The sequence below is a fragment of the Triturus cristatus genome, chromosome 10, assembly GCF_964204655.1.
Source record: "Triturus cristatus chromosome 10, aTriCri1.1, whole genome shotgun sequence".
Lineage (NCBI taxonomy): Eukaryota > Metazoa > Chordata > Amphibia > Caudata > Salamandridae > Triturus > Triturus cristatus.
In genome coordinates this window covers 174,070,922-174,093,903 of record NC_140593.1, presented here as the reverse complement: position 1 = coordinate 174,093,903, position 22,982 = coordinate 174,070,922, and positions in this window count along the sequence as shown.

Genomic DNA, 22,982 nt, shown 5'->3' with positions numbered 1-22,982 from the left:
TAATTAATCACACTCCAATTTACTCACCTATACAGTTATACACACACAAGTTCACATACTTATAAAAATACTACCACATTCTTACGCTCTTATACAATCACTGATACAAGCACACACTCATCCATACTGCCACTCTCACAATCACACACTCTCACATATACCCAGTTATATACTCTTACACACATATACCCTGCCTTTCACATATGTATTTACTCACGCATGTACCACTGAGATATACATTTAATCACTAACACACCCATCACAGATGCACTCTTAAAACCATGCACCCATAGAATCACACATCTATGCACAGAGTCACACACACCCTACCCACACAAACACTCAGGCACCCATACAGATACTCAGACAACCAATCAATAACCCATATAGACACTCATATAGCTATTCATAAAACCATGCAGCCACTTATACACCAACAGACAGACAGATACAGACATTCACACAGTTTAGTCACTAGTCTGCAGTAAGATACATTTAATGACTCACTTATAGAGTCAGTCACACACCTAGAAAATCATCCATTCACACACTTATACACCCACTCATTCTTCCATAGGTCTTTCCCAATATATATTAAACATATTAAAACTCTACAGAAACACAGACTCACTGGATGACGTCATCAGTGATGTCATTTGAGATGTCATCAGTGATGTCACTGACCATGTCATCAGTGATGTAATATGTGACTATATAACGGGGGAATTTCTATGGTTTTATATGAGGGAAATGTCCAGCTAATTATAACACCCCTGAAACCTATGTTTTTTTCAGTGAATATATATATATATATGTGCCCCTTAGTGATAGCCGTGGACCGAAGATGAGGGTAACACGGGACACCAGTTTCCCAAATAAATATATATATATATATATATATATATTAAACCAAGTGTTGCCCTCAACGACGAAGATGCACTCAGTTGCAGACGAACTTATCCAAGTTCTTAAGGGCAACACTTGGTTTAATTTATTACGGCAGTCCTGCCGTGAAGAATGCACCGCCATTGAAAAGTAATATGAGCCTGCTGGGCTTGAACTGTTCGAATCTGAAAAGCGGAGTTGCAGACAGGCAAGAAAATGTAAGTGAAAACCAGACTTTGCACTGAGGGGCCCACTGAAAGGCTACGAACATGATTAATGATTTTAAGTGAACTGAGCACACCCAATGGAGGATAAAAGCATTAGTTCAGACACTACGAGTCCCAGCATGCATACTTAAACAACTCATCTGTGAGCACCCAATGGAGGGCAGTGACTTTTTAAATGAGCATGCGGATCAGAGTGAAGAGTACAGGCCCCAGCTAGGCCCGTAGAACGCAAGGGTTCGCCCTTCTGTAACGAAAACTAGAAGGAAGTTGGCACGGAAACTGTAAAATACAAAGACAAAGTTTATTAACCCTTAAGGGTGGTCCTACAACCTACACAACACTCTTCAGTATTGCATAGAGTAGTACAAAGAACTTGCGTACACGGTCCCTTTTTATACACAACAGAGGGGATCATAAGTGGGTGGATACAACATGAAGCAAGGAATGTTGCCTTTTATGGGCATTTTCGATACAGAATCAATATGTGGGCGGAGTTGACACACTCCTTGAGCCCGCGAAAACATGGTCAAGCAAGGACTAACGGATAACAGATGTGGTCAAGTCTGGGCATGCGCCAGACGGACAATGGAGCTATTTATAGACTGTTACTGGGCAGATTATGAGAGCAACTGATACAAATATAGGACTCTTCTCGTGCTGAGCACATGGAGACACGATAATGCAAAATGGAGTCCAAACATTAGTCAACATAAGGAGAGAAACTTGGTCCATAGAAGGGGAATTCATGTCTTTAGTGAATGCTTAATCACATCGCTGTTTCAATTTCCAACAGACGACCCTTTCAGCATTTACTGAAGACATTCGGTTTATTAGGATAATCATCATATATGTTAATTCTCATCATTTCTTCTACTTCTTTAGTTAAATGTTTCTGATAGGTGACATTGGCAATTGCTTTCTTATCAGGAATACAGAATGACACACATAGGGAACAGAGTAGAGGACCACATTGGACACAAATACAACAAGAAAACAGAATTGCTATGATAATACAGAGGCCAGTTATAACCTTCCATCCCCATGTAGTAATCAATGCCCAAAACCATCCAGAAAAGGTCCAAGTGCCATTTTCTGTATGGATTTCAGCTGCAATTTTATGCAATTTATTGATAGCATTATAAACTGATGGTGTATGGTCAGGAATAAACACACAACAACTACTTCCAATAATTTTACATGCTCCACCTCGGTCAGCTAACATAACATCTAATACCATACGATTCTGTAATGCAACAATTCTAGTAATTTGTAATTCTTCCGTAAGATTCCCAAGAGCAGCAGCAGTTTGATTTGTCACCGCCTCCACAACTCTTGTTAATCTTCGAACTTTCCTACTATTTAGGGCAGCTCCAACAAAGAAAAACAATCCTAGATTAAAATCGATATACTGTTGCAAACTAGTATCAGTTTGGTCAACGTCGTCAATAGATAGAGTATGTTTATACCTATTTACAGTCACATTATTCAACAGCTTCAAATCTTTATGATAAGATGCAGGTGCCAAGAATACAGGAGGCAATAGAAATGCTACATAACATACTCTGGACCAACCGGCTGGCAAACGATAATAACCCTTATTCCCACACACAAAGTCTGTGTTATGGGAGGCTAAGAAAGTACTATTATTCAACCCATCGATGTTTAAGATAATGATACAGTCACTAACACCACCAGGAATATAACCCACACTCTGGACACACAGGTCCGCTTGAGATTGTGCCACTTGAATCACAAATCGGTCCTTCCCCACAGTGTCTCTAGTGTTCGTGAAAATGTAGGGAATCGAGTCATTGTCTGGTCGATACTCTTCCCATTCCCATATTGTCCCATTCGCTTGTGGATAACCATCTTTATCTTGATGACATTCCTTATTAAGTCTAAAGAGTAATCGTCCCACTGTAGGTTTCCGTGTGGCAAAAAGCAAAGTGTACCATGCTCTACAGGAGCCATAATGAGAAAAGGGAAGAGGTATGAATGGCATTCCTCCTTTCTTCTGATGAGCTGGCATCATACCACATATCCAACAGTTCGAAGCATTTGTAGCAACATGGGTATGATGCAACATCTGGATGAAAGTGTTATTCAAATAAGACTGACGGTGCTTCAATTCTTGATACGGAAGGGTTTAAAAGTAGTGCTCCTCAGGCACTGGGGTGGTCAAAACAAGCAACTCACGGGCAGGAGTCACATACTCAACAAACCATGTGGTTATACCAACATTAGCCACAATGATAATAAAGCTTGTCGCACAAAGGATCTTCTTCTTCTCCATCTTGCAGTAAGTCAATATCTTCCTGAAACTAGAAAGGTTGTCAGAACTCTTCCCCTTAGGCAGCCGTTGATTTCTTCACCAGCGGGCCAAGACGGGTGTCGCTACACTAATGCAGGGCTGATCCCCCCCCTTGCCACAATGGCTCTCCGTTTCACTAACCTAAGGGCCGTTCTGACAACTTTAGATACAGCAATCACTTCCTTGGTCTGAGGTGATATCTTCTTCCTCCAGGAATCGCTTGGTCCGGGAAGAGCTCCTCAGTGTCATTCGGTTCCACAGCATGGCCTTTCTCCGCAGTCAGAATGTCTCGATGGTCGGTCAATACAGCAGGCTCCACCAATCCAGGCGGCACTCTATGACAGTGCAAGGAATGGATCCAGTTCTTCCGATTGGACACCCGCACATCCGTCCTCGTTGCGAGTAAGACTTGCTCAGGACCCACCCATCTCGGCTCCAAACTGTTCGTTCTTTCAAAGATTTTGACCATCACCTGGTCACCAGGTCGGAGATTATGGCCTTCACCAGTGGACCGATCAGGGAGCGCCTCTCGAACCTGTTGATGAATAGAAACCAAATTATCCGTTAGCTGTGCCAGATAATCATTCATCATTACACAAGGTACATCATATACGGACTTGGGTTTTGGTGGACCCCAAATATTCATTGGGCGTCCAAATACAATTTCATAAGGTGTGAGACCGGTCCGAGAATGCGGTATCGATCTAATTGACAATAATGCCAGCGGCAAAGCGTCTGACCAAGTCAAAGAAGTCGAAGCTTGGATCTTAGCAATCTTAAGCTTCAGAGTACCGTTATACTTCTCAACCAATCCCGCAGACTGAGGGTGAAACACTGCATGGAACTTCTGGGTAATGCCTAGACCCTTCAGGACATACTTTATAACGTCTGCTATAAAATGAGGTCCGTTATCACTCCACAACAATCGGCAAACACCATATCGAGGGAAAAACTCCTTCAATAGCATCTTGGCTGTAGTCATTGCAGTATTGTCTTTCGTAGGGTATGCCTCAACCCACTTACTGAAGGCACAAACCACTACTAGAACATACTTCAGATTGTTACAGCGCTCAAGCTGGATGTAATCCATCTGCAAAACCTCAAAGGGTGCAGTAGGTGTCGCAAATCCTCCTGCTGGAGTTCGGGTACCCTTTCCCGGGTTATATCTCAGGCAAATCATGCAGGTCTGCACTACCCTCTTTGCAGTACTAGCGATCTCCGGATGCTCCCAAACTCGTGTGAGTAATTTGACAATTGCGGAAGCTCTGACATGCGCTAGTCCATGTGCCATCTGAACCATAGGTTGCACGAAGGCTGTGGGTAACTTCCATTTATCCATCTGCTTACTTCTCCAACACCCTTCATCATCTAATTCTCCATCATTGGACCATTGCTCCCGTTCCTTATCGGAAGCCGTCCTCTGTATTTCCAGCACCTCTCTCCTAGCATCGTGCCATCTTTCTGCCTGTGACTTCACAACATACATGGCAGTAGAGTCAGGCTGCATCGCAGTCTCTCGTGCCACCCGGTCTGCCAAAGCATTCCCTTCTCCAACTTTATCAACCACTTTCTTATGGGCACTACATTTAATTATAGCAATCTTCTTTGGATATGTTAGTGCAGTCAAAAGGTTGTGAACTAACTCCCCGTACATTATTTGCGCGCCATGTGACGTTAGAAACCCTCTCTCCTTCCAGAGTAGGCCGAAATCATGCGCTACTCCGAAGGCATAGCGGCTATCTGTATAAACATTCACACATAATCCTGCACTGAGCTCACATGCTCGTGTTAATGCTATCAGTTCCGCTGCTTGAGCTGATTTCTGCGGTATGCGTGCTGTCTCCACTATTGTTTGCAATGTGGTAATTGCATACGCTGCTGAAGTCGTACCATCTGGTAGCTTCAGGCATGATCCGTCCACCCACAGTTCTCCATCTACATCTGAAAAGGGCGTAACCTGGAGATCAATACGACCCTTTGTCTGTTCCTCAGTCACAAGAATACAGTCGTGTGCTTTCCGTGCTTCAGACTGAGTTTCCGGGAACGCCAACAATGTGGCCGGATTTAACGTTACACACCTCTTTAACGTAATATGAGGAGCCAAAAGCGTCAACTCATATCCCGTTAAACGGGCAGTGGTCAAATGCTGCGTCTTTGTCTGATTAAGCAGGGCATCAACAGCATGGGGGACTAATACCAACAGTTTGTGAGATAACACAATTCCCTCACTTTGACGTATTGACGCAGCTGTCGCCGCAACCGAGCGAAAACAACCAGGCAATGCTCGGGCAACAGGATCAAGTACAGCCGAAAAATATGCACAAGGGCGCTGCTTGTCGCCGTGCATCTGCACTAAAACTGATAATGCACATCCATCTTTCTCATGCACGTACAATGAAAAGGGCTTCGTATAATCAGGGGTCCCTAACACTGGTGCTGAACAAAGGGCCTGTCGCAATTGCTGAAAGGCACTTTCACACTCATTTGACCAGGGAAGAGGAATTGGTGTATCCTTTGTCAAAAGGGCTAACAATGGTTTAGCTATGTGTGAAAATCCCAATATCCATTGCCTACAAAAAGAAACAAGACCCAAAAATGCACGCACGTCCTTCTGTGTAGAAGGCACTGGCGTGTCCAAAATTGCTTGAATACGATCTGGTGTAAGTGCACGCCCCTCCTTAGACAAAAGGTGACCCAAATAAGTCACCTTTGGTCTACAGAATTGCAATTTCTTCTTCGACACTTTGTGATTATGCAATGCCAAAAAAGAAAGCAAGGATAACGTACTCGTCTCACACAGCTCAGGTGTGTCAGCCGCTAACAAGATGTCATCGACATATTGTATAAGGGCGACACCCTCGGGCAGAACAAAGGAATCCAATTGCCTTTTCAATGCTTGACTGTAAATGCTAGGGCTTTCTGTGTAGCCCTGAGGGACTCTACAAAATCGATAAGACCTATTATTCAAAGTAAAACCAAAGAGGTATCGGCTATCAGGATGAATAGGGATCGAAAAGAAGGCATTTTTCAAATCAATAACTGAAAAAGTCGTCGCCGTTGGAGGGACCAAAGTGAGCAACGTCGTGATATCAGAAACCACTGGATACTGAGGTATCACAATCTTGTTCACTTCCCTTAAATCAATGATAAACCGATAAACCTTGGCATCCATATCTTTCTTCAAGATGGGTAAAATAGGACTGTTGCAAACATTATAGGGAACTTCTTCCACTACTCCCACCTTAATCAAATCCTGCACAATCTGAATGAGTGCCTCCTCCCCCTCCTGGGAAATGCGATACTGAGGGAGGCGCGGTAACACCGCACCCTCCTGGACACTTATATGGACCGGCGGAATCACCATCCGTCCCACATCAGTATCCGAAGTAGCCCACAGAGAGTGAGGGAGGGACGCTAATGCAGTCTCCTCCACAACCACACACATCCGTTCTGTCATAGGGGGATTATCGTTCAAGATCACACGCACGCCAGTAGGGGAGCAGCGGATCGTAGCTCAGAAGTGCTTGAGCATATCAAGACCCATAATTTTGTCAGGCGTGTTCGGAGCAAGCAGAAACGGACAGGGTGTAGAAAAGGGAGCGATATGAAATGCAAGGGGTCGGGAAAGAGGGCTTCGAGAGAGAGTACCATCAAACCCTACCGATGTAACCATTAAGCCAGATGGGGGAGCCCTCGGAACCAATTGTTTGGACAGCGCACTACGAGTAGCTCCTGTATCAACTAGGAACCAATCAGTAGAACCCAAAACTTTTGCTGAGACATAGGGACCCTTCTGATCAACCGGCACTTCAACTTATTCCAACCCCCATCCAACGCATTCCTATGCATGCTGCGAATCATGGTACCCAGAGCGGTCAGTCCCTGACATTTGATACTGGTGCTGTCGATCAAATACATTGGGTCTATCGCGCTGCTGCACGTTAGGTTCAAAGCGAGCACGATCATTAGAATTCCCTCTGAAATTCGAAAAGCCCCCTCTACCTCTCGGTGGTCCCTGACCACGCCCTTGACAAGATGCATACAACACCGGACAATCTCTGGCCCAATGACCTGACTGTTTACAATACGCACATTGATTCCTATTTACATTTGACCGACCTGAAGGGGGACCATAGAATCCTCCCCTACCTCTATCGACACCCCGACGGGGTGGACCATACACTTGCGCTAACATCACCTTTGTTTTCAGATCTTTCGATTTCTTCTCCTCCTGCCCCTTCGCTTCTTGTTCCTGACGCTCGTAATACTGAGCTATAGTCAGGAGGGATACCGGAGACGAAGTGGACCAGGAACTTTCACTCGCTTTTAAACGAGCTGCTATTCCCAGTAATAAATTCGCCACATATTTATCCACAAACAGATGGCGACCCGTATCATCCGTAAGTGACTGACCACTGAAATCATGAAATGTCTCCTCAAAGCATGTAAAGAAATCTGAGACTGATTCATCAATCTTCTGTTTACACGATGCTAACATGTTCCAGTCAATCTGTTTAGGGGGGATAATCGTTTTCAACTTAGTCAAGATAGCAGCAGGAAGATCTAAAAAAAGCTGCGGTGGTTTTTGCACGGGTTTCCTCTCCCTATCCTCATCCTCAACCTCGGACCACCTAGCCTTAAAAGCGGGAACATCATCCACCTTCCGCACAGATCTCCACATATCCAGTGGTAATATGAGCCTAAAGAACAAATCTATATCTGCTAAAGTTATAGTACAAGAATTCAAGGCCCCTTCGACCTCTTCATAAAAGGCCGCTGGATTCTTGCGGGGGTCAGGCAATGCATTCTTTAATGCCATAACATCAGCCCTATGCCAGGGAGTATAGACCCAGTTATACACAAAATATCCCTTAGCATCGGCGGAAGTAATATCCAAACTAGTTCCCGCTCCTTTAGGAGGAACATACAAAGGTGCCGCCTCCCGCATTGGCTTAGCATGCACTAGTTCGCTCTTATCTGAGTGGGAGGTAGATGACTGGTCATCGCCAATACGGTGATCCGACTGCTCCTCCTCCCCTGCTTTTAGGCGCGCTCTCTCTTTAAGTTCACTCGCCGCGTCCCGCAATGCAAACAGCCGTCGAACCGCATCAGGCACCTTAGAGAGAGAAAAAACACCGTTACGCAATGCTTTAGCATCTAATACTACATCATCGGGCTCAAAGACTTCTGAATATTTCCGAAAGGCAGTAATCACTTCCTCAGAAAAGTGTCCCAAAAAATACAACTTCTCTCTATCCTGCCACTTTCCCAAAGAGTCCAACAATTCAGTGAGGGATAACTTGCCCTTAAGTGCACGAAAAGAAACTTTCCGAAGCTCCCCAATTCGGTCAACTGATAACATAGACCGCGTGTCTACCTTATCCGAAACCAATCCAGAATCCTGTGATCTCGGGGCAGGCGCGCCAGCAGAAGGAGGCGGAGAACGATCTAATAAATAAAAATCATCTTCAAGATTAGTAAGGACAGGATAAAGCGACTGACGGACAGCATATTGACCCGAGACTTGCAACCTACGCTCTTTCTCTTGTCTCTCCGTCAATTCTCTTTCCTCCCGACGCTTCGCATCCTGTGCTCGCACATGATCATTTTTCCGTTGCTCTTTATCAAGCAGCGCTTTCTCACGTTTCTCTCGCTCACGCACTTCCTTCACCCATAACCGTACACATTCAAACATGTCTTGCCGAGCACGCCGTTTACACATACACTGTTCCACATACTCAATCTTACGCATATCAAATGATCCATACAAAGGCCACCGCAACTCAGGATCCTTTTTGGTGTATTTCCTCCATACTGTGCTGTACATTATAGAAGAAAGACCATACTTCACATACATATCCCTATTAGGAGTCCCCTCTGGGGGAGCTGGAGCAGATTCCTCGAGATTTAACCGGTTTCCAAAGCAGCAGCGCCACTTACAGAGTGCGCTAAAAGCAGGCATGGTCGAAAATAATGCAAAATATGCAGTATTATCAAAAAAATGGCGCTTAAACTTTGCGCCGGTCAAATGTACACAGCTCCGGAGAAATATCTCCACATTACCTGCCTGTATGTGTTGCAACGCATATATTCTCACAGTAATCAATACAAAATGTAACCGGTCATCACAAATCAAACTCAAATAGCCAACCCAGGCTTCAAAACTCGGAGCAAGTACCGTACAACGGTTCTTACCAATCAAGAGTGTCCAGATTCCAACTGCCAAGCTCCAAATTCGCCCAAACGGCTGTCACGGCAAACCGACAGAAGAGGTCTCAGTCGAGGACCGGCGCCACCCAGAAGGTCAGTTCGGAAGGGAAGGAAGAAAACCTCGGGATGCCAGGACTAAAACCGCCGCTGGCAGTGATCACATCCCCGGCCAAATTCCTCAACTTCGTCACGACCAGTCCTTCGAGCATCCGAGTCGCCGATGAGCCCCACGTGACTGGCGCCAATTGAAGAGTACAGGCCCCAGCTAGGCCCGTAGAACGCAAGGGTTCGTCCTTCTGTAACGAAAACTAGAAGGAAGTTGGCACGGAAACTGTAAAATACAAAGACAAAGTTTATTAACCCTTAAGGGTGGTCCTACAACCTACACAACACTCTTCAGTATTGCATAGAGTAGTACAAAGAACTTGCGTACACGGTCCCTTTTTATACACAACAGAGGGGCTCATAAGTGGGTGGATACAACATGAAACAAGGAATGTTGCCTTTTATGGGTATTTTCGATACAGAATCAATATGTGGGCGGAGTTGACACACTCCTTGAGCCCGCGAAAACATGGTCAAGCAAGGACTAACCGATAACAGATGTGGTCAAGTCTGGGCATGCGCCAGACGGACAATGGAGCTATTTATAGACTGTTACTGGGCAGATTATGAGAGCAACTGATACAAATATAGGACTCTTCTCGTGCTGAGCACATGGAGACACGATAATGCAAAATGGAGTCCAAACATTAGTCAACATAAGGAGAGAAACTTGGTCCATAGAAGGGGAATTCATGTCTTTAGTGAATGCTTAATCACATCGCTGTTTCAATTTCCAACAAGAGTGTTTGGAATCTGCAAGGTTTACTTAAGCCTGTGAACAAGGATCGAGATGATCTGAAACGCGTAAGGCATACTAACAAACCTTGATGTTAATGCCGGTTTTGCCTTAAACAATAAAGAACTTGGATAAGTTCGTCTGCAACTGAGTGCATCTTCGTCGTTGAGGGCAACACTTGGTTTAATGGTGATTATGGTGCATCCTGGGACCTTTAGTATAAACTATAGGCCATGTGACCACTGTGGGGATAAAATGCCACTCACCTGTGAACAAGGCTGTAATATGCAGAAACGCGTAGGGAAGAAAAGAGTGGCTGTTTGGAATGCTGCAGACACTGACGAATAAAAGTCTGTATTTGAATTAGAAGTCGGAGTTGGGCTCTATTTTCGTTCCTGGCTGAAATCCAAATCGACAGGATTCTCCGTTCCTGTTTAACGAGTCCGCCCTGCAGGGTTGGGCCCCCGGTAAAATGGAGACTGTTTGGAATATATATATATATATATAGATATATATATATATGTACACACAAAACTCCCTCGATCACGAAGGAAGACGCACTCACGAATCCATAGTTCATTTGAATTTTATTTTCATTAGGACATGCAGCCTGACGCGTTTCGTTCATTTCGAACTTTCTCAAAGGCATAGTCCAGCATCTTCTCGCAAACCATTCGTCCATTAGCTTAATATATAATCTTGGCCCTCATTGGACCTCCTCCGTGGATGCAAATTAAGGCATTGTGGGACTCGTGGTTTGCGCGAACATTTCACAATTAAACCCTCCAGTGGGTAATGCCTGGTCTATTGCTGTCCAATTGAATGTTGCACTTGTTGTGCTGCTGATTCGTTCCTTCGCAGCCCATTTTCAAAGCTGACTGGGATCCCAGCCTCGGTAAGTCCGTGGCGGCAGCCATTACCCCTTGGCGTCTCTCGACAACAACACAGCAGGGTCTGTTGCGGGGCATTGTGGCGCTCTTTGCGGGTGGTGCGTCCAACGGCAGGACCAGGCCGTATTTATGTACACACAAAACTCCCTCGATCACGAAGGAAGACGCACTCACGAATCCATAGTTCATTTGAATTTTATTTTCATTAGGACATGCAGCCTGACGCGTTTCGTTCATTTCGAACTTTCTCAAAGGCATAGTCCAGCATCTTCTCGCAAACCATTCGTCCATTAGCTTAATATATAATCTTGACCCTCATTGGACCTCCTCCGTGGATGCAAATTAAGGCATTGTGGGACTCGTGGTTTGCGCGAACATTTCACAATTAAACCCTCCAGTGGGTAATGCCTGGTCTATTGCTGTCCAATTGAATGTTGCACTTGTTGTGCTGCTGATTCGTTCCTTCGCAGCCCATTTTCAAAGCTGACTGGGATCCCAGCCTCGGTAAGTCCGTGGCGGCAGCCATTACCCCATGGCGTCTCTCGACAAAAACACAGCAGGGTCCGTTGCGGGGCATTGTGGCGCTCTTTGCGGGTGGTGCGTCCAATGGCAGGACCAGGCCGTATTTATGTACACACAAAACTCCCTCGATCACGAAGGAAGACGCACTCACGAATCCATAGTTCATTTGAATTTTATTTTCATTAGGACATGCAGCCTGAAAAAACCATAGGTTTCAGGGGTGTTATAGTTAGCTGGACTTTTCACTTGTACAAAACCATTGAAATTCCCCCGTTATAGTTAGTTCAGCTAACTATAACTCGCGCGCCCACAATGCACTGCTAATGACGTCACATATTACATCACTCATGACATGGTCAGTGACATCACTCATGACATCACGGATGACATCTCAAATGACATCACTGATGACATCACTGATGACATCATCCAGTGAATGTCTGTTTTTCTGAAAATTAAATATGTTTTATATATGCATATCTCAAGGTCGATGGAAGAATAAATGGGTATATAAGTGTCTAAATGGATGATTTGTTTTTGAAAAATTGATTGTGTAACTGACTGATTAAGTGTATCATAGTGAATACATGGCTTAGTGAGTAATGTTTAAATATGTAAATATCTGTATCAGTCTCTCACTTTGTGTATAAGTGGCTGCATGGGTTGGTGAGTAGCTACATGTGTGTCTATATAGGTTATTAGTCGGTTTTTTGAGTATCAGTCTGAGTGTCTGCATGGTTCGGTGGGGGGTATTACGTAGTGCATAGGTGCAAGAATGAGTGACTCATTGTTTGTATCTGTTGAAGACATCATGTGTGCCGGACTGTATGGGTGGATGAGTGTGTGTATGGGTGTGTTAGTGAGTGAATGACTGTCTCAATAGTATCTTTATGAGTAACTATATATGTTTTAAACTAGTATATGTGACTATTGGTGTATATAAGTGAGTATATGTGAGAGTGAGAGATTGAAAGAGTTCCTGTATGAATAAGTATGTGTTTCTATAAGTGATTGTTTAAAAGACTAAGTATGTGTAAGTTTCCGTAGAAGTAAGTGTGGTGGTGTGTGTATAACTGTATATGCAAGTAAATGTATGTTTGATTCTTTATTAGCATGAGTGACTATGTGTGTGAGTAACTCTATGGATGAGTGGCATTGTGTAACAGGATGTATAGGTGTATGAGTACATATGATGAGTGAGTACATGTATGAGTGACTGTATAGGACTGTTGGTGAATGAGTGGATATGTATGTGGATCTTAGAATTACTGAAGAGGTTGTTGTAACTGGTATTGGTATGTCCATTGTTTTGAAAATTTTAGTCTCTATTTTTGAATGTGTGTATCAAAGGTTATATTAGGGTGAGAGGAGGTCTGCCACTCTATCACATAGGATGATGTCATCAGTGATGTCATCAGTGATGTCATTTGAGATGTCATCAGTGATGTCATGAGTGATGTCACTGACCATGTCATGAGGGATGTAATATGTGACGTCATCAGCAGTGCATTGTGGGCGCGCGAGTTATAGTTAGCTGAACTAACTATAACGGGGGAATTTCAATGGTTTTGTACAAGTGAAAAGTCCAGCTAACTATAACACCCCTGAAACCTATGGTTTTTTCAGTGAATTTCTGAGGTTTTTTAAATGCTAATTCCTAACTATAACGTGCCTGAAACCTATGGTTTTTTCTGTGAATTTCAAAGGTTTTTTAAATGCTAATTTCTAACTATGCCTACAGAGATAGGGCATGTGAAGAAAGAAGAAAAAATGCACAGAAAGAAAAAAAAAAGTGCAGAAAGAAGCAACAGAAGTCCTCAAACGCGAAGAAAAGTGCAGGAAGAAGGATAACGTGCAGAAAGAACAAAAAGAAGAGCAGAAAGAATCCTTGTTGCAAAATCATCCTGTACCCTCAACTTTTTCAGACGGATACTGGTGGTAACTGAGTCTGACTAACCAGTCCTAGAGCCAGTGCTTTGTTAAAAGACACTTAGAATACAGTGAAAACACCTACATACACTAGGGAACATTATGCGTTGGGGTCCCCCTGTGATTAGCATGACCTCCTCTGTAAGCCCCTAGTATATAATAGGGCAGGGGGATTAAAACTACCTCTTAAAACAGGCCACAGGGCGTTTTTGCACACTTTAACTCAGGCCCCGTCCCCTCCCTTCACCACTGTGTAAACACGCCCTGTGTCCGTTTTTAGTTGGGAGATTAAGTTCATTTGAATCCTGAGGGTCCCCAGGGTCCAACTAGCCCACTAGGTACCTCCAGTAAGTGCCACAGAGCTGCGTTGCAGAGAGGTGTAAAAAGTGGCACAGCCTGGACCACCTCTCTGCAATGCAGCTCAGTGGCGCTTACTGGAAGCACTTGGTGGGCTAGTTAGCCTCCAGGGGCCCTCAGTATTGAAGGGAAATTATATCCCCAATTTAAAACGTGCCATAGTGCGTGTTTGCACACATCACCTCAGGCCCCGTCCCCTCCCTTCACCACTGTGTAAACGCGCCCTGTGGCTGTTCTAAGTTGAGAGATTAAGTCCCCTTGAATCCTAAGGGTCCCTAGGGTCAAACTAGACCACTAGGTACCTCCAGTAAGCGCCACAGAGCTGCGTTGCAGAGAGGTGTAAAAAGGGGCTTGGCCTCAGAACACCTGTCTGCAGCGCAGCTCCCTGGTGCATACTGGAGATGCCTGTTGGGCTAGTTGGCCCTCAGGGACCCTCAGTATTGAAGAGGAATTAATTCCCCAACTTACAACTCGCCAGGGGGCGCGTTTGCAGAGTGCTGCAAGGAGGGGGCGTGGTCTCCGGCAAGATGCCAGTCTTTTATTTATTTTAATATTTTAAGAAGGGGGGCTGTGTGGTTCCCCATTTTATTCTAATTTATTGGCCCTGATGACCCCATTCCCCAGGGCCTGTCTCCTAATTATATTTTTTTGACCCCAATCACCAGGGCCGGCCACTGTTTTTTATTATTTTTAAAAAATATATATTCATAGACACACCTAGGACATGCTGGACAAACCGTACGTACCTATCACCATGACGATTTGAGTGATATTCATTAAAAGGCTACTATGCATACAATGAATCCACGTTGAATGTATTTACACCACTAGTGAAGCTCTGACATGTCTGATGCCCTACCGTGCCTAATCCCGGTAGACACCCTTGTCGTTTATTTATACAAACATGGGTAGCTATTGACGGGCACATTTAATACACATGCACACCAAGCCATTCAAAGGGGATTCGACAAAAATTCGACCAAAACTATGCAAGAAACCGCCCTCACGGTTAATAAAACACACATCCACTGCCGTATGTGTAATACTTTTTATTTTACTCTCTGGAAAGGGGACGAACATCACTTGAGAGTCACAGCGCGCTCCTGGCAGAGCCCAATGCTGTGTTACACCCACCATTGCCTGCCGAGTGCCACACACCTCTGTGTTGTATTCCACCAGCTAGTGCATATGCTATGACACTCTCTAGCCCATGTGCACTGTAACACCACCCCGTGAATATGTCATGCCACACTTGTCTTCGCACGGGTTATATTGCCCCATCTAACGTGCCTTCCTCGATGCCTATGTTATAACGCACAGAGCTATGCCATACATATTACAATCTGGGATCCATATCTTTGTCACAGTGCATATGCAACGTTACACTCCCCAGCACATATTTTATATTACAACTTTAGAGACTAGATAGGTTACAGAACACTGCCCTGTGCATATTACACTCCAAGGCGCACATCGCATAGCACGCGCTAGTGCCTGTGCTATCTCGCGCTCTCCAATGAATCTATCATTGCGCACAATGTATTGCATATTATATTTCACGCCCGGTTCATCTTATATCACACTTTTTGGTGCATAGTTTATACCATACACTATATCTAGTTTTCATTTTCAATCGTGCTCTCAGGACTATGTTCTATATAACACTGTGTTCACCTACCCTTTTCACGGGCATTATATTTTGCGATAGGGGGTGGAGGGTCAGGGGGTGTTTCTGCCAAGTGAGCCCGGAGTCACAGTCACAAACGTCCCCTTCTTCCTGAATAAAAGTGAGATTATGCTGCATACTTGTTCATATTTTAAGTAGTTCGCACAGACACACGTTTTAAAAACAATAAAGTTCCTAATACCCGCCTTCTCTGAACAGTTAGCTTGCTGCCCCATCCCCCTCCTCCCTATCCTCTGTTATGTGAATCCATGGACTAGCCTCCTCCCTCCTGCCATGCATGGTCTGATGTGCTGCCACTGCCCTCAATTTAGTATGATGTACCAGTCCCCTCCTCCTGCCCTCCATTGCCCAATTCTATGCCCCATCATTGACCTCCTGCTTAAACTCTGTGATTAGCTTGCTGCCCCTATTCTCCTTCCCCCTGCCCTCCGTTGTCTTTGTGCATGCCCCTGCTCCATCCTTTTTGCCCACCATGTTCCATGGACCTGCCACTCCTATCTACTCTGAGTGTTCTGTTGAGCTGCCACTCCCCTCCCACCTGCCTAGCATTGTCAGATGACTGTAACCTGTCCCTGCCAACTCCACCCTGCCTGTCCACAAACCATGCCCCTATCCTCTTCCTCCTGTCCTACATGGTCCATTATACTGCCACACCCTTCTGCCCTCCCTGGTCTGTTGTGCTGCAACTGCTCCTCCTGCCTGCCCCGTGCGGTCTGTTGTGAGGCCCCTTCCCCTGAACTTTCTTGTCTGTACACAGGTCCTGACCCTCCCTTCTATCCTCCATCGTCCTTTGTGGATGCCCCTGCACCCTCCTTCTTGCCCATCATAGCCATTGTGCTGCCACTAACCCTCCCACTTGCCATGCATGGTCTTCTGTGCTGCCATGGCCCCTCCCACCTTCCCTGTGTGGTCAGTTAGCTGCCCCTGACCCCCTCCCACCTTCCCTCCATGGTCTGTGTGTATGCCATCACAGTCTCACTGTTGCTAATCATGGTGTGTCTTGCTTCTAGTGCCCATCCTGCCTGACCTCCATGGCTATCTTGCTGCTCCTGCCCTGCCCCCTTGCCCCCAGCCCTCTGTGTACATGTGCAGGCCCCTACTCCCTCCCTCCTGGCTTGTCTGTTCCATTGTAATGCCCCTGATCCGTCCCTCCTGCCCTTTATGGTCTGTTATGCTGCAGCTTTCTCTCCTGTCTGTCCATTATGGTCAGCTAGCTACCATTGCCTCTTGCCCCTCTGTTCTCTGTTGTCCATGTGCAAGGTCCTGTCCCCTCCCTCTTGCTTTCTATGGATTGTTGTGCTGCACTCCCGTCCCGCATGCCCTGTGTGGTGTATTGTGCTGCTGCAAACCCTGATGCCTGCCCTGCAGGCTCAGTTTGGTGCACCTCTCCATGTCCCTCCTGTCCTCTGTTATCCAAGTCCATGTCCCTATCCCATTTCCTTCCATGATCCAATGTACCATACTTGCGAACATTTTGAACTTGGTAAGAGGGAGATTTTGAAAAAAAACTGGGGTATTGATTTTCCCCTTTGAGTTACATTGAAAAAGAGGAGATTGCAGACAGGAGACAGATCAAATAAAGTCTGTTGGCATGTATGGTTGTACTACCATTGCCTCTTCCTTCTGCCCACAATGGTCTATTACATTGCCACAGCCTCTCTTGCAAGTCCTCCATAGTCTGTTGTGCTGCCACGGCCCTTCCTGCCTGCTCAGTGTGGTTAAATTGTTGCCTTTGCACCCTCCTACCTGCCTTCAATTTTCAGAGTCCGTGCCCCTGGCCTCTGCCTCTCAACAGTATCCTAATGAACAACTAGATTGCTAACATTCTAAATTTATTACAAAAGTGTGGAACGCCTGACGTCATCTTGATGTAATCAAAACTGTAATACCTAGAGCATTTCCTTTAGAAATTACATACATATATGAGAGGGTCTTATTGGCATCAAAATTATGGTTAGTGCTCTAAAAGACTAAAATAAGGACATATTTTCTGAGTTTTCAAATAGCGACAAAGCACTTTTAAATTATTTGTTATCTTTATGTTTTTTATCCAGTTGACCACTTGATTAAATGTTGCACTTAGGGGAGAGGATGTGGTGTTACTTCCAGAACTGCAGACTTTGCAACTGGGGAACCAGGTTGGAGTTTCTGCTTCAGCTCGACATTCTGTGATTCTGGTCAAATCACTTAGTCTCCCCATGTCTACAACCAAAATGAATTTGTTCTTGTGTGATGGAACCAATGCTCATGTAAAGCACTCCAATACCTGACAAGTCTGCACTATATAACACTGCAAAAACACAAAATAATAAGTGTTTTGCACACTTCTGTCATTGGGCTATATTTGGGCTACATCTGGGTGATTTTGGGCTACATTTGGGCTCTTTTGTCTCCGGTGGCCATCTTGGGAGATTTATTTGTTATGAAGTTTCCTAATTTCCTCATGTACTGCAGTCTCCTCAGTAGGAAATGCTTTCAGTTTTTTACTTTGATTCCATCATGAAGGTATTCAGATATGTCACACATTTGCCATAAATGCTGAAAGTTAGCACTCTAGTTGCTCATTAGATCACTGTAGTAAAACTACTGTTCACCATGGAAGTCTGCTCCTGGTATTAAAAGTGCATGTTTCAGTATGCATGTCAGAATTTTTTTAATGAAATAGAAGAGGATTTGAGAAGTCACTCAAAATGTGCCCTCATTTTCTTTCTTCAGCATTAATCATAATTTCTATGGCAAAATGAACCCCCTCATTGTGTCCCTTTTTAAATTAAATGTTTTAAGTGTTACCAGTTTATTCCAATACAGATGGCTTCAGGTGTGCCATACTTTTGTCATAATGAAGACAGTAAGGTCTCTAGTTGTTTTTAAGAACACTCTGGGACATTCTGTCATTGGGCTATACTTGGGCTACATCTGGGTGATATTTGGGCTACATTTGGGCTCTTTTGTCTTTGGTGGCCATCTTGGGAGACTTATTTGTTATGAAGTTTCCTAATTTCCTCATTTACTGCAGTCTCCTCAGTATAAAATACTTTCAGTTTTTTACTTTGATTCCATCAAGAAGGCATTCAGATGTGTCACACAGTTGCCATAAATTCAGAATGTTAGCACTCTTTTTGCTCATTAGATCACTGTAGTAAAGCTACTGCTCACCAGGGAAAACTACTGCTGGTATTGAAAGTGCATGTTTCAGTCTGCATGTCAGAATTTTTTAATGAAATAAAAGAGGATTTCAGAAGTCAAAATGTGCCCTAGTTTTTCTTTCTGCAGCACTCCCCCTCATTTTGTTCCTTTTTAAATTAAATGTTTTAAGAGTTACCACTTTAATCCAAGCAAGATGGCTTTAGGTGTGCCATACGTTTATCATAAGTAGGACTGTTAGCGCTCTAGTTGTTCTTTGGAACACTCTGGGAAGCTGCAGTAGAACACAAAGGAATCAACTGACAGTCTCTGCCCTTTTTGGATGTACATGTTTTACTGAGAATGTCAGACTTCATTCTCACATGACTGAGAAAGATAATGTGAATTTACAGAAAATAAGCTCTCAGTTTAGCTTATAGATCACCTTCCAAACCTCTGTGGGAAAAGCATGAGAAAATATTTTTCTCTCAATCATGATATCCCAGCAGAAGGCTTTTTCACATGGTGAAATCACCTTAGAACATACTACAATTCCTAAAATGAGTATGGTACCATCAACAAATGATTTATAATGTAACTAAAGTCTTAAAATCTTCTATTAACTGCAATGCTTTTTAATGAGGTGCTATCATGTATATTGGTCCCAAGATGGCTGCCAACACTTCTTGGATGAAGTGCTGACAGCCAATCAGATCTCAGGATGAGATGTGTGGTTAGGCTCCGCCCACATATATATATGATTTTACTTTTGATTTTCTCAGGAACTACTGAACAGATTGACACCAAACCTGCAAAAGGCACTTCCCTGAGCTGAGGACTACCTCTCTGCCAAAGTTCAAGTAATTCTGTTCAGCCGTTCGGGCTGTACCTTGGACTAAAGGTCCCTATGGAAAATTGCATGGGGAAAACGCGTTTTGGGACCCCCCTTTTTTCTCAGCCCCCGCTTGACGAATCCCCCCGAGACTTTCAGGGTAGGAGCAGAGCGGAGCGCCCCACCTATTTTGAAAATTTAGCGAGGATTCATTAACCGGCGCCAAAGTTATTCCAAATAGAATGTTGTGGATTTCCTATGGAAACACGGTCCTAACTATAACTATCTACTGGCGACCGCCAGTAGATAATATATATATATATATATAACAAAGTTCAAAAAAGACCATCACTCAGGGAATGTTTCCAAGTGGTAGTTGTATTAAATCCAACTACCACTTGGAAACATCCCCTGATTGTCTTATTTGAACTGTGTTATTAATTTGAAGTCCGGTGCACCTTGCCGGCGTGGACGATCCTACTACCCAGGGCGGGTAGAGCAGAAGGAGCAAACTTGGATACTGTAGATATATATTTATACAGTTTTTCAGGTTTACACACTATAAGCATACCTTAGCACTCCAATGCTGAGTATATATCCCCTTAATTTATTAACTCAAATGCGGAAGGCACATCCACACGTTTTGGTGGCTCAACAACTTGGTCTGATCACATTGTGTAATTGGTTATTTAAACAAATCCTGTTCTTTACTTTTTGCATAATTATAAACATAGGACTGACAATGTTAAGTTACATGGCAGCTCCATTCTAGAGTGCATTATTTCACCATACATTACTTCTGTATATTTTCAACATTACTTGAATATCCTTAAAGTAAACATTATGATTTGTGTTTGTGCAGTTTTATAAGAATACCCTTTTGTTCATTCCGCTATAGCTTTTTAGAGCTTAATCAGAAGATAATTTCACAGTTTTTTATTAAATATTGCCTACTCCGCCAAAATAGGCAATGACCCTTACTTATTGTACATACTCATAGATATTGAAGTCATTCTTTCCTAGTTTCATTCCCTAGTGGGCCATTAAGTGATTCTACTATTCTCTTGTAAAGGCTGATACTAGTCATGGTTCTATTCAATCATCAATTGATGCTCTTGGCCTCCTGCACTAATTTCTTTCAAGTCCACTTATAAAACAGCGATTAATAATTGGAGAATAATAAAGCTCATAAGACCCAAACCAACTTATGCCATTGTCTACTTTCAAATTTCAAAATGCTTGATAGGGATGTGAAGTCTAACTCGCCTGTCGTTACTCTCTGTGACCGCCAAAAACAAGCCTCCATTCTTATATTCCCATAAAAGAACACAGTTATATAAAATTAAAAACTTTTCTTGAAAACAACTCTCTCTGCAATCTTCTACAACTAACTGCAAGGAAAGAACATAAAACTGTAAGATTATAGGTGTTCAAAGTGCCCATCATCCATTTTCAATCCATTTGGTTCCATACACTCCATCTCCTATATATCTGGATTTTAACCATCTGAGCTCTCTTTCCCTGTTACCTCCTCTTGGTTTTTTGGGGACACTGTCTATCACACTGTCTCACTACTGGGTATGTGTTGTCTGCCTTTTGTATAGCTCATAGGGGTTGAAGAATGCGTTTGAGCGTCTGCAATTTAGTGCTGCCAATATACCATTTTGAGCATGGGCCCGATAATGCATATATCGCACATTTCATTTTACATGTGAATGTTTTATTTAGCTTTATTATTTTCCATTTGAGGGGTGATTAACTTAGATCATTTTTTCCCATCTGCACAGGCTTTACATCTAGTACATTTTTTGAAACCTGGGCTTGGTCGTAACCATTTTGGCAGCTAGTTGTGACATTACTGTTGAGTAAAAAGTCTCTCATTGAACTGGCCCTTCTAAAAGTTTTTTGTGGTCTGGTTGTCATGGCTTTTCCTATTACGGTATCCTTTCTAACACAGTGCCAGTGCGTATTCAATACTTTTCTCAACTGTAGATGCTTAGTGTGAAATATAGTGATAAACCTGACTGTTTGCTCTTTTTCTGGATCTTTTATGACTGTTTTTTTGTCAAACAGTAAATCCTCTGTTTTGACTGCTGCCATCCTTTTTGTGCCTTCTCTAGCAAGTCCTCCATGTACCCTTTTTCTTTCAATCTAGATAACATGTCAGTTTGTATTTGCTTAAAATGATCTTCCTCACTGCGAATACATTTTGCTCTTAAAAGTTCTCCAGACAGTATATTGTTTTTGAGTGATTGTGGGTGAAAATTGCCCAGGTATAGTTTACTGTTACCTGTTTTAGGTTTTCTAAAAACCATGGTAGTGAGTTTTGACTTTTGTGACTTTATCTTAATCTTTACATCTAGAAGGTCAATTTCTTGTTTGCTCATTACACTTGTGAAATTCAAGTTGAGACTGTTCTGATTAAGTTCTTAGTCTCACTGTCTCTTCATCACCTTTCCACTGTGCAAAGATATTGTCAATATAACGAACCGACAGAATGATATTTGTTTACCATTTGTTCAAATCTGATCCATTGAGCACCTGCTCCTCCCACCATCCCATGTGAAGATTTGCAAAGCTGGGGGAGAAGCAGGTGCCCATGGAAGTCACTCTTAACTGTTGAAACAGTTCACAGTTGAACAAAAATATTTTCAGTCAAACACCATACAATCATTTTCAAAATCATACAAATAGATTGCTCTTGCTCTCAAAAAGTGTTGTGCGGCTAACAAACCATCTCTGTGTCTAATACTGGTGTAGAGCAATGTTACATCTAGTATCTTCATTACGATCCCTTCTTCCGTTTTGAAATGAAAAATTCTCTTGAGAAATCTGTTGTATCTTTAATATACGAGGGAAGATTTTGTACTAGTGATTGCAAACAATGGTCAACATATGCTGCGGCATTTTCAAAAAGGCTATTAATAGCAGCCACTATTGGCCTCCATGGTGGTTTCATTCTGTCTTTTTGGATCTTAGGGATCAAATAGAACATGGGTGTTTTTGGATTAATGTTTTTAATAAAGCTCCAGTGACATTGATCCCAGTTTAGTAACCATGCATCTATCCACTCATCTCATTGTCTGTGGACATTTTTTCTCAGAGCCAGATTTGCTCTGCCCAGTTCTGGCATAGCATTATCTATTTTTTAACTGAAAGTAGGCTTCC